We start from the raw sequence: 16,801 nt of genomic DNA on the forward strand, positions 1-16,801 counted from the left end.
ACCGGGGGCGGGGCGGGGCCGGGCCGCGCTGCGTGTGACGCCGGTGCCGCGGCGGAGCCGGGGATTAATGGGAAAAGTTTTGGCAGGAGCCTGCGGAGCCTGCGGAGCCTGCGGGACGGCGGCGGTGGCGCGAGCGGCGGCCGGGACAGGTCAGTCCGGGGCGGGGGAAGCGGGTCGGCGAACAGCGGAGGTAAGCGGCGGGGCCGGGCTGAGGCGGCGCACGGGGCCGGGGCGCGAGGCCCGGCGGGGAGTGAGAGGGGCGCGGACAGCAGCAGGGTCCTCGGACGCAACCGCTGCCGCTTCCCGCCGCTCGGACCCGGGCCGGCCTGCGGCGGTCCGTTGCTGCCCTGGCGCCCCCGGCCCTTTGGACCTTCACGGCTGTTTGAGCCCGCGCTGCAGGCCTCCCCACCCGACTCGGTGACCCCACTTGGGCCTCGTGGCTCCGTCGCCTCCCACTTCAGTGTTGGGAGAGCCGGGGCCCGGGCTCAGGGCTCTCCCACTCCCCGCCCTTGCCTCTGACCCCTTCTTCCTTCATCTCTTCTCCGGCGTCCCCAGGTCCATTGCCCTCCGCGCAGGGTCTCCTTGGGAATCCTTTCTGTCCCCCTCGTTATCTCTGTCCCTTGCCGTCGTCCTCGCATCCTTGCCCTCTCAGTCTTTGCTCTCTTCCCGTCCCTGCCCCCTCCTTCCCGCGTCGCCCGGCCCCGTCCTCTCCCTCGCGGTGTCACTAGGCTTTTTCAGCCCGTGCCTGCTTTAACCCCGTTTGCTGAGCCCCTCCTACCGCGGCTCCCCGCAGCGGCCCTGTTTTTGCGCCTCTCTTTGGTTTCCTTGTTGGCCCCGTCGCCCGCCTCCCGTTGCCTCCCCGGGCCTCACCTCTGCTTGGGGACAAGCACCAGCCCCACGCGTCACTGTGCTTTCCCCTTGACCCGCCGCTGAGATGTGGCGGGTGAGGGTGTTTAGCTCCTGATTGTAGTGAGGAGCTGAATGTCTGGGGTAAATAACAGCCTATATCTGTGTGGGAGAATTTACTGGGGTGTTGCATCAGGGATGATGTTCAGTTTGCAGACCATTCTTCTGATCTCAGCCCGAATACTTCTTTACGGGTCTGTTGACTTCCAGGAACCCTTGGGAAGAGACTGGCTGTTGAGTTGGGTGCGTGCCAGGCGTAGCTGGAGGCCTCGTCCAACTCTTTTTCCCCTTCCAGGAAACAGGGCTCTGACTTTCCACTCTGGATGTGTTGAATACGTTTAAACCGTGATACCGCAGTGTATCTGTGCCCTGACTCCCGCCCTCTACCCTGTGCCTCATCCCAGAGAGCTCTGGGAAGTCTCCAGGAGATGTGCCCCAGAGAATGCCTGCGGATCTCAACCTTTTTCCTCTGTACTGACTCCAGAAATTTTTTTCTCTGTTTGAGTTTTAAATAGATTGCCGCCTGATAGCTCTGGGGCTGGCAGACATCTGTCCCTTTTATTATTGGTGGCTTGAACCAGCTGCTGATTTTCCCTCCTGTATCTCTGATCCAGTGAATGTGTCAGAGCCTCCGATTTCGGTCACTCACTGAGCAGGTTCTTTTGAAGGTTCTCAGTCCATTTTCCTTGGGAGCTTAATTTCCTGTGGATCCAAGAGGGAGGTTGACACTGAAGTTCAGTTCCCTTTGCCCAGATGTTACATCAATGTCAGGTCACTGTCTGCTCCGGCAGTCAGGGGCTGCATTAGTTAGACTGTGTCAAGAACTTAAGTTGCTTCTAGTCACAGATTATTCTGTTTGGGGCTAGAGAGCCCACCACCTTTGTGGTGTTTCTGGGTATTTAACCTTGCCGGGCAGAAAGTTTTCTGATGTCTTCCATTTGAACTCCTATATTTGGCGTTGGTGCCCTAGAGATATCATCAGGAAATAATATATCCTCTGCTCCTGCCCAATTGGCTCTTGGAGGATTCAGAAAGCGTGACCCACATGTTTAGAAATGAAGGTCTGTTGTTTCACCTGCCCTGGGTTTCTAGGTCTTCTCTTTTGAGGATTGTGCTCTCTGTCTTTGAGCCAGAATTGGACACAGAATTGGCAACTTTCAGGAGCTTTGGTGGAGAGCCAACTGAACCAGCTAGACCAGACTTAAGTTTTGGAATCCCCTTGTGCACTGAACTTTTCTGTGAAAGAAATAGGATCGTGGATGGCTGAGCCAGTCCCCTTTCCATTGACCCCTGAGCCCCCTCCTAAGCAGCAGCTGGGGAGAATTTGGACAGAATGGACCAAAAGGGGTCCATTGTTCCTATGAAAAATATCCCTCTGGGGTTTTAATGGGTCATACTAATGAAGTTGAGATTGTGGGTTTGGTGGTAATTTAGTCTAATCTCTGACTCCCAAGGATTTTACCTGACTTGAGCAGTTTGCTACTCCTCTGTCTTTGCTCACCTGTACGCTCCACTGGGGTGGTAGGTGAGAAGGGCTTGAGAAGAGATCAAGCCCTGTCCTTGTGGAGCAGCTTGGGCACCAGCAGCCCTGGCTGAATAGCTTCTTGCGATTTGCTCACTCTTTCATTTTCCATGTGGGTAGTTATGGTTGTCAATCACCAAGTTCCCACTCAGTGATTTTACAGAGCCGGGGCAGCCTGCCTCTTTTTCAAAGTTGTGAGCAGACAGGCCTCTGACATTATTCTACAGATGGTGTAGCCCATCACTTCTAATTGAATGAACTAAGTTTACTAACCTGCTCTTGTTTGGCTGCCTTTCTCCCTGCCTCCCCACCACTACCTTTTCCTTCTTTGGTGTGTCTCTCAGCACACTCAGGAAGAATTGCCTTTACTCAGCCTGCCAGCTTCACCTGTGGGCCCTCAGACTGCTCCCACCAGGAGCTGGTGAGAGGACAGCCAGTGATGGATGCTGGCCTGGGAAGCTAGTAGGCCCCTGCTTTGGGTGGACTGCAGCTGTCCTGGCTGCCATGCAAGCTGTCTTCAGGACCTGCAGATGCTGGTATGTCCTTGGACTGTGCAGCTCCTCTCTCTCAGGAGGAGTTGGACCTGTCTCTTCTAAAGGCTTCAGCTATACTCTGTCCCTGAGGTTTCCCCTTCCAGGGTATTTCTTGCCATGTGGGAAGCTAAATTGTGGGGTCCTCCTGGAAATGCCAGGAGCTGCCCCACTGCTTAGCATTATCCATACTGGGAACACTCTTTCTCCCTATGCAGCATCTCTATGGACTTCATCTGTCCTGCCAGGCTCTTGCCTGCGTCATGTCAGAAGTTCTGTGGATGATGCCCTTGTCTGTGCTGGGTTGCCCCAGATTATCCAGTGGCTGCTGCTTGTAAGTGGTTTGATGTCCTGAGCATTTTTCTGTGCCTTTGAATCTAGGGGGAGGAGCTACTTGCAGCAGCTGAGATCCACAGTGTCAGAGGCGAGCTGGGCACTTGCTTGAGTCTGGCAAGGAGGAAATGTCCCCTCGCATCAGGTTTCAAACGTGTGGGTCTTCTTGCTTGGTAGATAGTTCCTGGTCTTCATAGCTCAGAGGCTGGTGATTAGGGTGACTCCAGTCCTATCTCCACGGGGCTTTGGTCAAGGAATCAATAATGAATCAGGGCATCTCCATTTATGAGCTGTTACCCATTGGGGCTGTTGGGCTCTAGGACCTTCTTCACCTTGCCAGCTCCTTCTGCCCCACCCTGGTACAATCAGCAGAGCTGGTGTCTTCTTACTTGGAAATGAGCAGACTTCTTCCAGGATTGGGAAGTATTTGCTGACTCAGGCTCAGAATAACAACATCTCAGGGTGTGTGCATGAGGGACAGAGGAGGAGCCAGCTTGCCTTAGGAGCACGCTTTGAGGCCTGCTGTTTAATTATAACATATTAGAGCTGCTTTTCTGACCCCAGCACCTCTCAGCTAAAAATACTGGGTTTCTTTCTATTCTGCAGTGTTGCGTGGTGTTTTGGGCATGTACGTGGTACTCACGCAGTGGCTTCTGCTCACCGACAGATGAGGACAGATGCACCAAGGAGGTAATCACGTTTTCCTCACTCAGGGGCCTCTAACAACTGACACACACATCCCAGATTTAGAGTCCTGGCCTAGAAGATGAAATAATTTCACTAGGGCTGAGTCCCAGATCCCAAGTGCCTGTCATAGTTTTTTGGGGAGCATTGAGATTTTCACCTTTATACCCACTAAAACATTAACTCCACAAGGGCAGGGACTTATTTTGTTTCCTATTGTGTCTAGGACAGTGCTTGGCATAGAAGATGCTAAATAAATATTTGTTGAATGAATAAATATACACACTTTCTTCTCTGCCCATATGGGTGCCAGGCCACAAAGATGTTGTTCATCATTCTCTTTCATTTATGCATCAAACATTTTTGAGTGTCTGTTATGTGCCAGGCACAGTAGTGGCACTTGGGAAATGATGATAGTAAAAGAACAGAATCACTCCCTGTCTCATGGGTCGGTAATTTGCTGGCATGTATGAGAGCTGAGCATAATACACAGAATTGTTTCTTCCATTTCTCCTTGGGGTAGTGGGTTCTTACTAGAGTCTGAACAATGCTGTGGGCTTCCCATTGCTGTTTCCCTGTTCTCAGGATGCGTGGAAGGTTTTATAAACTCTCAAAAGGGGAGCTCCAGGGAATTCGATGTTCATTGTCCCACGTATCTGGGAGGCTGGGCTGTGGTGGAGTTCCTGCTGGGGGCCAGGGGAAACATGGGGCTCCTATCTGATTAGTTTCAATCTCCAAGTTTCATTGGTTTCAGTAGCTGTTTATGGGCTTCACTTCCCTTTCTCTGCCTTTAACACCCTGCAGGTTTTCCTGTTGCCAAACAAAGTGCTGAGCCCATGTGTCTGTCTGTCTGTCTGTGGGGGTCAGGTTGTTTGTAGATCTTGCAGGAAGGCCTCAGGCAGGGGCCCCTCCTGTTCTCAAACCCACACCAAGTCCTTTCCTCTGAAGGAAATGTGAAAGAGGAAGAAGGGGGGTTTGGGAGGCTTCTGAGATTCCCTGAGAGGGGTTGAAGTAGGAGTTCCCCTGAGCAGGAAGAGCTGCTGAGTTGAGTTGATCTGCTTTGCCATTTGTTTCAGCAGCAGCTAGCCATAGTGGCAGTAGTGTGCATGTTTAGAGGTGAGTTGTCCAGTTCATCCCTAAGCTGGGCTCCCAGTCCCAGCCATCAGTTTTCTTCTTTAGTTTCCCCTGGCAAAGGTGAGCCTATAGCTTTATCAGACTTTTTCAGTGCTAATCTAAAAAACTGTGGTGCTGCCATCTTAGCCTTTCCTATCTGAGCCACTTGTGTGGGCAAGGAGCTATGACATATGTTTCACATATGGTCTCATGCCCCAGGTGTGTGGAACCTAGTTGGGGCGAGAAGACGTATGCACGCAAAGATTGTTAAGACATTAGAGAGCGGGTGGGTACTGAGAACATGCTGCTGTCCAAGGATACTCACTGAGAGGAGCAAGTCACCACTGAGGACTGGCTTTGTCCCTGAAGAAGCTGGGTTCAGATTTGGCTTTGAAAGAAAGTTGGTTTATTTTGAAGTCAGCTTTAGACAGTGATTCTCAGACTTTTTGGCCTTGAAACCCTTTTGCACTCTTAATTATTAAAGGCCCCAAGAACTTCTGTTTAGAAATTAAAACTGAGGAATTTTAAAGAATTGCTAATGTATCAATTCATTTACTGTAATAATAATAAAAACCCATTACATTTATCACAGATGAAATTTTTAACGAAAAATAGCTATTTTTCAAAACAAAAATGTTGTGAGGGATGACACTTTTACATTTTTGCTAATCTCTTTTAATGTCTGGTCTATAGAAGGCAGCTATACTCTCATAACTGCTTCTATGTCCAATCTCTTAAAATAGGTCTTATTTGAAGGATATGAAAAAAATCTGGTTTCATCCAGATACGTAGTTGAGAATGAGAGGGTTATTTCAGTATGTTTTGCAGGTAATTGTGAACATTCCTCTTTGATATGATACCAGAACTTGACAAGTGGTAATATAATCTTAAAGGTTAGTTGTAATGTGGAGTCTAAAGCCTTATCAACAAACTTTTCATACTTTGTGACATTAAAATCCATCTTGTGCTTTGAATTGGATCTTTTACTTTGAATTGGTTCACTGAGTTACAGAGATCTTCTAAATGTTGACTTTCATTTTATATCAGTAAATAATATTCATTAATGTCACCACTGATCTCATCCAAAAAGTCTTCAAGTATTGGGAAGCTATCAACCTCACAATGGTGGATACAGGCTTTCTATAATTTGAATTTCTCATGAAAGCTTGATTTTTATTGTTGGTAATATACTGTCAGGTTTTTTTCTTGAAGTGACTGTGTCACTTCATTTATTTTCAAGAAAAAGTTTGTTGAATACCCAAGTCTAAGTAATTATAATTTGTTCATCTTTTCTATCAAGTAAAAATTGTGTTTCATGAGAACAGTGGCTAGTTTAGCTTGAATCTCAATCACATACGTGCTTTTTTGTATAATTCCTATTTTGTTACACAGAATATTTAAAAGATGTGCACTCAAGGGTCAAGACACAACGAGTTTTTAGTGGTTCGTCTAGGATGTTCCTAAGTGAAATTGGCACTTTATTCTTTTTTTAAATATGTTTTTATTGATTTTTAGAGAGAGAGGAAGGGAGAGGGTGAGAGAGAGAGAAAGAAACATCCACATGAGAGACAGCAATCACCTGCCTCCTGCACGCCTCCTACTGGGGACTGAACCCACAAGCCGGGCATGTGCCCTGACTGGGAATTGAACTGGGCGACCTCTTGGTGCATGGGACCATGCTCAACCAACCGAGCGACACTGGCCAGGGCGGCACTGTAGTATCTTTATTTTATTTATTTATTTATTTATTTAAATATATCTTTATTGATTTCAGAGAGAGGAAAGGAGAAGGAGAGAGAGAGAGAGAGAGAGAGAGAAACATCAATGATGAGAGAGTCATTGATCGGCTGTGAGCCCACAACCCGGGCATGTGCTCTGACCGGGAATCGAACCCTGATCGCCTGGATCCCAGGTGGACGCTCAAGCTCTGAGCCACGCCCGGCCGGCCGGCACTGTATTATCTTTAATGGTTCTGTGTGTTGCCTGGGCTCTGCTGGGTGGTCCTCACTTGGGGGCTCTAGTTTGCTGTGGTCCAGTGGAGGCTGGGGCGGGGTCAGTTAGATGCTCACTCACACGGTGGCGCTTGCTGCTGTCTGTTTGCTAGAGGGCCTGCATTGTGGGTTCTGAGCAAAGGCATCCCAAGACTCTGTACTGAGAATCCAGGCATAAATGGCAAAGTCTCTCATGACCTAGCTTTAGAAGTCACACAGTGTCGCTTCCTCTGTATTTTCCTGATCATGGGGCCAGTTCAGATTCCAGGAGGGTACTACACAAGGGTGTGAATGCCAAGGGGCATGACTTGTTGGGAGGGAGAAAGGCCTCTCTTATGTGAGGTAACCTGGCCTGTATCTGAATATTTCTAGGAGAAAAGTGCTTCTCATGATTTCCATTCCGGGAAACCATTGCTGGGGAATTTCTAGTGGGTTGATGGAAGCTGTTGAATGCCAGGTGAAGGCATTTGAAGGCATTTGCACTTTGTGTCCTTTGGGCAGTGGGTAGCCATTGGTGGTGGGTGTTGTTTTTTGTGTTTTTAATCCTCACCTGAAGGTATGTTTATTGATGAGAGTGGGGGGCGGAGGGAAACATCAGTGTGAGAGAGAAACATCAGTGGTTCACCTCCTATACACGCCCTCCCTGGGAATGAACCTGCAACTTAAGTATGTGCCCTGTCCGGGAATCAGACCCACAGCCTTTCTGGTGTACCGGACGATGCTCCAACCAACTGAGCCACCCAGCTGGGCAGCCATTGGTGGTTTTGAAGCAAGGAGAGGGATTGTGTTAACATTGCAAAAAGGTGGATTGAATGGGAAAAAAATGGAGGTAGATGGGTTAGGTAAGAGGCTGCTGCAGTAATTTAAACGTTAGGACATTCTTTCACATATTAAATTTGAGTTTCTCTGGTTGCTGTTAGAATTATTGATATTGATCTATCTGCCACACAGATTAAGTACCCAGAGCATGGGTGGAATAGCACCCGCACCCCCGTTATTTAGGGATGCTGATACACGGGAGAGATTTAAGAGGTCACAAAAGTTGAGGCAACTAGTCCTGGCCGATATGGCTCAGTAGGTTAAGCATCATCCCAAGCACCAGAAAAGGTGGCCGGTTTAATTCCTAGGCAGGACACATACCCAGGTTGCAGGTTTGGGGTGCATGTGGGAGGCAACCAATCGATGTTTCTCTCTCACATCGATGTTTCTCTCTCTCCCCCCCCCTCGCTTCTTCTCTCTCTAAAATCAATGAAGACATATCCTCAGGTAAGGAGTAAAAAACTTGAGACAACTAAATTTAAGTTTTATTGTCAAGGCACATTAAAAAGTTAATCATAATTTATTTTGAAAAAAAGCAGGAAATATCGAACTTGATGTAACGCTACTGGCAATGTTTCGAATACACTTCAGTTTCAGTATCATGGACTGGTAGGAAGTGAGAAGAGGGGGACAGATTAGAGAGTGGTAGGGAGAAAGACAAGCAGAGGAAAGAAGGAGATCAAGGGGGGAACGGCAAAGAGAATTTGAGGGAGGCCAGGACTGGAGGAACTGTATGAGACAGGAGGCTCCGTGCGAACTAGTATTAGCAGAGCTTGCTCTGTCTTTGGTTCCCTGTGGCTCTTAGCACCTCCTGGCCTTGCCCTGTGTCTGTAGCTCTTTCTGTCTGTGAAGAGACCATGGGAAGGGCTGGAGTGATTTGGTGTCAGGCAGACCTGGGTGACTCTTAGCTCCTGTGCGTGGAGTTATGGCTTAGTGATTAAAATGAACCTCAGTGAGTGCTGCTCCATCCCCTTCCTGCTGAGCTTGGTCTGAGGGGTGGACTTGGAGAAACGCTTTCTGAGCCTTTCTCTGCAATGCCAATGGTGGTACCAGGAGCCCTGCCTCCGACGGGGAGTCGTCATCTTCTGGGAAACAGTGTTGGTGTCGGGCAGCGCAGTGAGTGCGCCATCCCTCCTTTTTCTTTCCAGCCCAGTGTCCAAAGCCTGACCTCTGCCTGGCTGTATTGTCATCTCAGGGGCTCCCCTGAGACCATTGCCAAATTCCCCACAGCTGATACCACACAGCTTTGAAGAGTCCTCTCGGGGGGAGGGTACTGAAGGGAGAGGCTGGGTGTCGTGGGAAAACCACCTCAAGCTTAAGTTCATTTCTACATTATTATTTTAAAATAGATTCTCATTGCTTTTGTTTGTAATCTGTTCTAATTCCTTGATCCTTGGCTTATTACTGCTTCTGCACTTTCCTCACCCACGAGTTGTGACTTCAGAGGCACAGTTACTGGCTCCGACGGTGATACAGGCCAGGTTCTCCCAGCAGCGGCATCAGCCAGGCAGGCCTCCCAGCATACACAGCAGTCTGCGGGCCCCCTCAGATGGACCACCCTTGAATTTGCCAGAACCCAGAGCACTACTCATCACCCCCTTTTCCAAGCAGGCAGGCATGGCATGCTTTCCCCCAGTTTCCCTAAATTGCCTGAAACATTTCCTTGTTCATAACTCTACTTTCTTTGCCTCCAGTTCCATTTCCTCTAGCTCAGGATTCTCAGTCCCAGCACTAGGGACGTTTTGGGCCGGGTAACTCTTTGTTGTGTGGGTTTCTGTGTATTACAGGATGTTTAGCCCCATCCCTGGCTCTACCCACTAGATGCCAATACCTTCCCAACCCCCCCAGTGGTGAAAGCCAAGACTGTCTCCAGACATTGCCACAGGTCCCCGAGGGGACAAAAACACCTCTGGCTTGAGAACTGCTGCTCTGTCATTTCCCCATGAAATATTTCTGGCCAGCTGTGTCCACTGTTGAACATAACAATAAAACAAATAAGATAAACATATGGTTCTTAATGTTGGAAATTTACTAGTCAGTCACCTCACTGAAGGTTTTGGGTTGGAATGAAATTGTTCGCAATGAGCAGTGTGTTTCCACTTAGTAAGAAACCATATGATGTCTACTCAACAGAGAGATAGTGTCCGAGGCATAAAGCTGTCTCCTGGAATGGTGGTATTTCTCCAAGTCTTTTCGTGTCTGGGCAGAAGCCACCTTCCTGCAGCCCCCAGTGGTGCCATGTAGAGCATACTTGGTTAACGTGGCATATCAACTGTCACTATCCTGTCAGTTCCTGGTGTCAGACATTAACAGCTGATCTGGCACTCTGGTCACAGCAGTCTTCCTCTACAAACCCTCCACCCCAGGCAGTTCTCATGAGAGAAAGCTTACCTGCCATCCCTGATCTCAAGCTTGTTTGTCTGACCCAGACTGTTTTATGGATGGTTTGGGGGGTTTTTTGCAGCTTTCCGTCCTATAAAAGCCTTCAGGACAGTTCAGAGATCCTGATGGGTTCCCCTTGACCCTCGGCACGTGCATCCTGAGATGAACTCCTGAGTGGTCCATTGGGGGCTTCAGGTCAGAGAAGAGAAAACTACCCTTCTCTTCTAAGGAGGTCCTCCAAGGGCCAAAATGCCCAGTTTCATGAAATTAATTCCTCCCTAGTTTTACACCTCCTGTTGCCACTGTAACAAATTACCACAATCTCACCTTAAAACATTTATTCTACAGTTCTGGAGGTCAGAAGTCTAAAATTAGTTTCAGTGGGCCAAAATCACGGTAATTGGCAGGGCTAGCAGCAATTATAGCCAAAGAAAGAACCTGGCCTGGGATGCTCCAAGACTTCTGATCTGACTTTTTTCATGTGGACCCGAGGTCTGAACTGTGTTTCTTCCAAACTCTTGGAGTCTGTCTTTCATGGTGGTAGGCTGGGTTATGACCCCTGAAGATACCCAACCTGTAATTCCTGGACCTGTAGATGCTACCTTTTATGGCAAAATGGACTTTGCAGATGGTATTAAATTAAGGATCTTGAGATGGAGAGATTATCCTAGATTATTTGAGTGGGCCCTAAGTGCAGCCACAAGTGTCTTTTTAAGAGGGAGGCAAAGGGAGATTTGATACAGGGGAAGGCAGGGTGGCTCCTGTAGCGAGATGCTACACTGCTGGCTCTGAAGGTGGAGGAAGGGGTGGAGCAATGCAAGGAGTGCAGCTCTAGAAGCTGGAAAAGGCCTGGAAACAAATGCTCCCCTAGAACCTCTGGAGGAAGTGCAGCCTTGCCAGTACCTTGATTTTGACCCAGTGAAACTGATTTTGGACTTCTGACCTCCAGAACTGTAAGAGAATAAATATTTTGTGGTTTAAGCCGTAGGTTAAGGTAATTTGTTTCCCTGACAACAGGAAACTACTGTAGGGCCCACCCACCCCCAGGTGACTTGGCTGACCCTTCTTATTTATGGCAACCTTAGAGCATCCCTTTCATAACAGTTGCAGATCTAGTTCCAGCCTCTTCCCAGAACAATATTTGAGACACTATGCTCTCAGGGGAGTCTTAGTGACAACCTAGGAGCACATGAGAAGACCTCAAATAGTATCTGATTCTTGCTTTTGAAACTCACCCCACACATTCAGTTAAGTCATAATAAAGGGTTTCTTTCCGACTGTTGAGGATCCAGGATTGGTTTAAATCTGACTCTTAATTTCACCTTCCTCTCCTCTCTTTTTCCTTCCATTCATTCAGGAGGTATTTATTGGGTACCTTCTCTGTGCTAGGCACTGTTCTAGGCATGGGGATGGGGGAGTGAACAAAGCAGATAAAAATATGTCCTGCTCTTACGGTGGTTTTAATTGGGGGCAGGGGAGAGAGCCAGAATTAAGTAAATAACATTATCAGAAGGTGATGAATGCTATATTGAAAACTAAAGCAGGAAAGAGGTTGTGGCAGCTTTAAATAGAGTGCTTGGGGACAGCCTCACTGAGAAGATAATATTTGAGTTGAAAGAGGAGACTGGGCCACGTGTGGGAAGACTTATAGACAGAGGGGAAGCAAGTACAAGCGTCCTGAGGCAGGAACATGGCTGGTGTGTTTGAGGAATAGCCAGGAGGCCAGTGTGGCTGGAGCAGCGGGAAGGAGGAAGAGAATAGATGTCAGGGATGTGATTGGAGGCCAGCTCACCAGTGACCCTGAAATACTGTAAAAGCTCTTACTTTGCATGGCCCTTCGTCCCTTCCTTTCTCGCTTCTTACACCATCTCTCGGCCTTTAGGCCTGTGTTCCTCAGGTCATTTCTGTAGAATATTTGTCACATCATACCTAGAGAATATCAGCAGGTAAACATAATCAACTTAAAATATTGGTGGGGAAGCAGCCTTCTCTTTGTCACTAATAAAGGCAGCTCCACTGTCAGTGGTGGTCTGGAGCTGTGAACCTAGAAATGCGGGTTGACTGCTCTCACCGAGCACTTCTGGGGTAGTTTCTGGGGGTCTTCACTTATCACCCTTCTTCTCAGCCCCAAGCCTGCCACTTCTTTCCACTCCACCCCTCCTGGTCTACCCACTGGGTCCCACAGTTGCCCACCTAAAATGCTTTCTTAATAGCCCTTTCACCTCCCTGTCCTTGTCTCCCCGGAGCAGCGCCACAGCCTGCCCTCTTCCCTGTTACTGAACTCAGGTGCCCGGAGGCTGCCAGAGAAAGAGAACGGAGCACATGAGCTGGTGCCACTGCACAGCTACGGTTACCACCTGGGTCCTCAGCACTCGCCGGCCCCTCAACCCTGAGCCACTCCTCATTCTGATCCTCAGGACTCTGCCTTCTGTACGTTCTCACAGTGTTGCTCGTGTTTCTAAGAATCAGATCCCAAAAGGTCAAGTAAGCCCAGCTTGAGAAGTCATTCCCTGAGTAGTGATCTCATGACAGTTCTGGCGCTCCAGCAACTTTCCAAAACGACAGTGTCGGTCATCTGTGGTAAGCTTCGTTGTACTCTGGGAGCCAGGTACAAATTGTCTTCACAGACTAAAATCCTCCATGCCTGTGTCCCCGATTTTATAGTCTTAGGTGACTACACCCAAAACCCACTTTTAGTAATGGCAGCAAGTAGATTGTTACTGAAAAAATAAACAAATTGATTACCATTGAAAACTAAAACATTTTGGGTAATAAATAGATTAACCAATAGTAATTTCTATCTCCCAAGTGAAAATCACTAGGTTATTCCCAACTGCAGACTGCTCCCAGTGAAAACTGTCAGTCCAGCCTGTTTATATTGTTACAGTGTCTGATTCCTATGACTTTGTTTTTGGCATCTTAATGGCCCAGTGTATTTACATCTCCTTACAATTTGCCTTTCATATCATGGCAGTGTGTCATCTTTTAGAAAAATAGTCTGTTTTCTAGCCCATTCCCTGACCCAGTGGGCATATCTGCGCCCAGGCCAAGGCCTGCCACTGCCCCCTGCAAGCCTAAGGTAGGCCTGTCTCCTCCCACTTTTATTCACTTGTACCCCACCCTGGGCATGTTGTGGATAACCGAGGAGTGCCTCTCATGAACTGGTTCCAGCACTCCCAGAGCCTCTGCCCATACACTGCTTTCTCTCAGTGGACTGCAGCCTGAACCTTGCCCTCCTTTCTGCTTCTGTCGTGAGAAAGAGCTGGTTCATCTATCTGATGTTCTCTGAGTCAGAGGCCTTGTTGAGTCTCAAAGGAGCAGCCTGCAATGCACAGTCACATCCCCGGTACTGATAGGTGTTCATCAGCTGTGGTCAGAAATCTCTCTAGAAATTGGCTTCTTAATGGGCAAGTGCCTTGTGCAGAGATGCTCGCCAAGCACTTGTTGGATGGAATGGTGACTGGATGGCCAGCCTCGGTGACCTTCCTCCCACACAATGGTCCTGGCACTAGCCTACACCAGAGCCCTGCCTGGGAAGTCATTTCATGGGGCAACAGTCGTACATCTATAGAAGGAAACTTCTATAAAGCTGACATGTTCACCATTGGATCCCTTTCTCGGTTGTTGCCCCTTCCTTTGGTTGACACTCGCTAGAGACAACTGAGACTTTTGGCCTTGACCGTCCTTCCCGGTTGCCTCCTTCTCCACCCTTTCTCCATTGCAGGCCTGGTAAAGCTCCCTTCTCACACCTCTGGCTGGGCACCTACCACGGTGCATTATGGTGGGGCTGTTGCCTGGATTCTAGGCTCTGCTGTTGGACTGTGAGTTCAAGAGCTGGGCTCACCTGTGGCTAATCCCCTTTCCATTCCCAGCAGAAGCTGGTGGATACCCAGCAGCCAGGTAGAGTATGGCTCTCGTGTGTTGAATGCACTGCGCTCATCATTTTCATCACCTTCTTTTCAAATTCACAGAAGCTGCACAGCTAATATGTGGCAGAGCTGGGATCTGAACCCAGGTGATTCAAGCCGGTATCATTAATCCCCACACACAGGGCCTACCCACAGAGGACTGGCTGGCTGGATCTAATTCTTCCATTTCTGAAAACACCTGCTTGACTGACCAGACTGGAGTTGGCTTCAGGGAACACTCCCCGCCTTCCAGCACCACAGTCTCTTGCTGCTCACTGAGTAGAAGCAAAACGCTGGCTGGCTTTGGGCCCCCTGCAGAGTCTCATTCCAGGTCACTGGACAGAGGAGTCCCTGAGAATGGCTGTGCTTAGTGGCTCCCTGGATCTGCTCCAAGGCAGTCAGCAGCCTTCCAGAACCATCAGAAATAACCAGCTAAACGGTGGGCCAGTCAGGTCGGGTAGGAGGAACTCAGAGGAGAAAAACCAGTATCTGCTCCAAGTGATTAATTAGCCTGCTTTCAGTCTGGTGAAGGGAGAAGAGAGAGAAGCTGGCCAGATGTGCACATACAGAGAGAAGGAAGGAAGGGAAATTGCCTTTATTCAGATTCCCCCTTGGGCCAGTCGTCACCCAGTGGATGAGCTTACTCACCCTCACACCAGCCTGCAAGATGTGGGTAATGGATGCTATTCCCACTTAACAGAGGTGGAGGGATAGGTGGGATTAGAGAGGTCCAACAGCTTGCTGAAGTCACACAGCTGACAAGTAATGGAGCTGGGGTTCGAGCCCTTTGGAGCCCCTCTTCTCTGTTCAGTCACTGTGCTGATCCTGCTCGTGTCACCTTAGCCTGGGCTTTCTGGTCAAGGGCATATGTGTGCAAGTATGCACCACAGGCTGTGGGCAGAGGCTGAAGGGGAACCAGGGCCCTTGGTACCTGTCCTGCTCAGCAACACGGGCCCTTCCTAGACTAACGGGACTTACTGGGCTCAAACCAGCAGTGACATTTCACTTTGTTCCTTCTTGCACATTTCCATCCTGATTTATTTTTGGATAGCTGCATTTATTTTTGCTTCCACTTCCTGGCTGGAGGCAGGGGTTGGGGTGCAGGAATTTAGAAAAGGCAGGCATAAGTGGCATCTCATTGGCTGAGCTCTAGCACTGTGCCCACCTGCCTGCCTTGGTGGACCCTCCTCAGGCCAACAGTTGGCCAGGGTGTCCTGGACAGAGGGACGAGGCATTCCTCATGCCTTGGCTTCTCAGAAAGGAATGAGCTTTTCCCTGGAGCAGAACAGGAAGTGGCAGGTGGCACTTTTTGTATTTCTAGCTCACTGGCTAGAAGCCCGAGGATAAGGGCTTTGTGGGAATATGGAGGGGGTCGTGGTTAAGAACCAGACTGCGTGGGACTGAGTTCTGGCTCTGCTAGGCTTTATTCCTCGATGGTTTCCTCATCTGTAAGGGGGGAGTAACCACCGACCCTACTGCTTGGGGATGACTTGAGAATTGAAAGAGCTCATAATAGAAGCACAGAGGCGGCCTCTGTGAGTATTGGTTGTTTTATCGTTAGCATATCTCTAAACCCCAGACCCAGCTCCATAGGTGGGTGCCAGTAAATGTTGGTTGGACTGAACAGAACTTCAAGATTGTTTGTCTTTCTTTTTGTATCTGAACATTGGCTGGAGTGGGTGTTGACTCCAGGCAGTGATTGCCTGCAGAACTCAACCCCACAGGGTCATTCCCATGGTAGCTGCTGCAGCCCACCACTGCCCAACCCCTGCCTGGGCCCTGGAAGAGGCAGCCAGGGTGAGGAGTCTTCCAGCCTGAGGATGTCAGTAGTCCCCAAGCTCTGTTTTTGCTTTTGTGCTTTTCTGAGGCTCCGACTTTGGGGTGTGAGCTCTGGAGGGGTCAGAGCCTATGTCCCATGGGAGCATACACTGCCAGGTGGTTCTGGGTGGTTGGAGGGAGGGCTTGCCGCTGGCAGGCTGTTTATCTAACTAGTAATAGCGAGGGGCCCCTTTGGAAATTTGTATTTGGATGCTTAGAAATTAATCAGATGCCACCAATGGCCAGGATTGTGGGAATTTGGGAAACTGCCATTTTTTAGGACATGGAACTGACACTTGGGCACAAGAGTTTACATGTGTGTGGATTTTACTTTATTTTAAAATGTTTTAATTATATAAATAATGCTTATTTATTATAGACAATTAGAAAATACAGATGAACACTGAGAAGAAAATAAAAGTCATACATAATCATGCCATCTATAAGTGATAAGTTAAATTTTGGTCTGTGTTCTTTCAGATTTTATCATGACTGTGTATGTCTTTTTTTTTTTCTTTTTTTCTTTTCTTCAAAAAGAGGATATTGTTTAACATCCAGTTTTGTGACTGGCCTTTCCCATTTTCCAGGTAGTTTTATTAGGTCTCTATTTGCTCTCTGACCTTCCCTGCCCTTTGTGAGTGAGCAAAGAAAGACATTTTGCTCAAAGGGTGGCATTTGGAAAAAGCCCTCTGGTTTTTCGTTGGTAATTGCTTAAAGGATGGAGGCAGAAAGGTGCATGGAGTCTGTGTGCCTCTCCCTATCCATGATTCTTCCTGCCCCCCTCCCCCTGACCGC

The 16,801-nt window shown here is 48.7% G+C and overlaps 1 protein-coding gene across 2 annotated transcripts in view; it reads left to right on the forward strand.

Annotated features, from left to right (window-relative positions):
- PPARD (peroxisome proliferator activated receptor delta) overlaps positions 1-16,801 on the forward strand; it is a 75,586-nt gene continuing 58,785 nt past the window's right edge. Inside the window, exons 1-2 of one of the 2 annotated variants that reach the window (XM_081141121.1) lie at positions 1-149; positions 3,898-3,981. The gene's annotated coding sequence lies outside the window, so the exon portion shown is untranslated. The remainder of the gene's footprint in view (positions 150-3,897; positions 3,982-16,801) is intronic. The other variant, XM_081141122.1, reaches the window with a different exon arrangement.

This window comes from Miniopterus schreibersii, assembly GCF_964146895.1.
Source record: "Miniopterus schreibersii genome assembly, chromosome: 6".
In the NCBI taxonomy this organism is placed as follows: domain Eukaryota; kingdom Metazoa; phylum Chordata; class Mammalia; order Chiroptera; family Miniopteridae; genus Miniopterus; species Miniopterus schreibersii.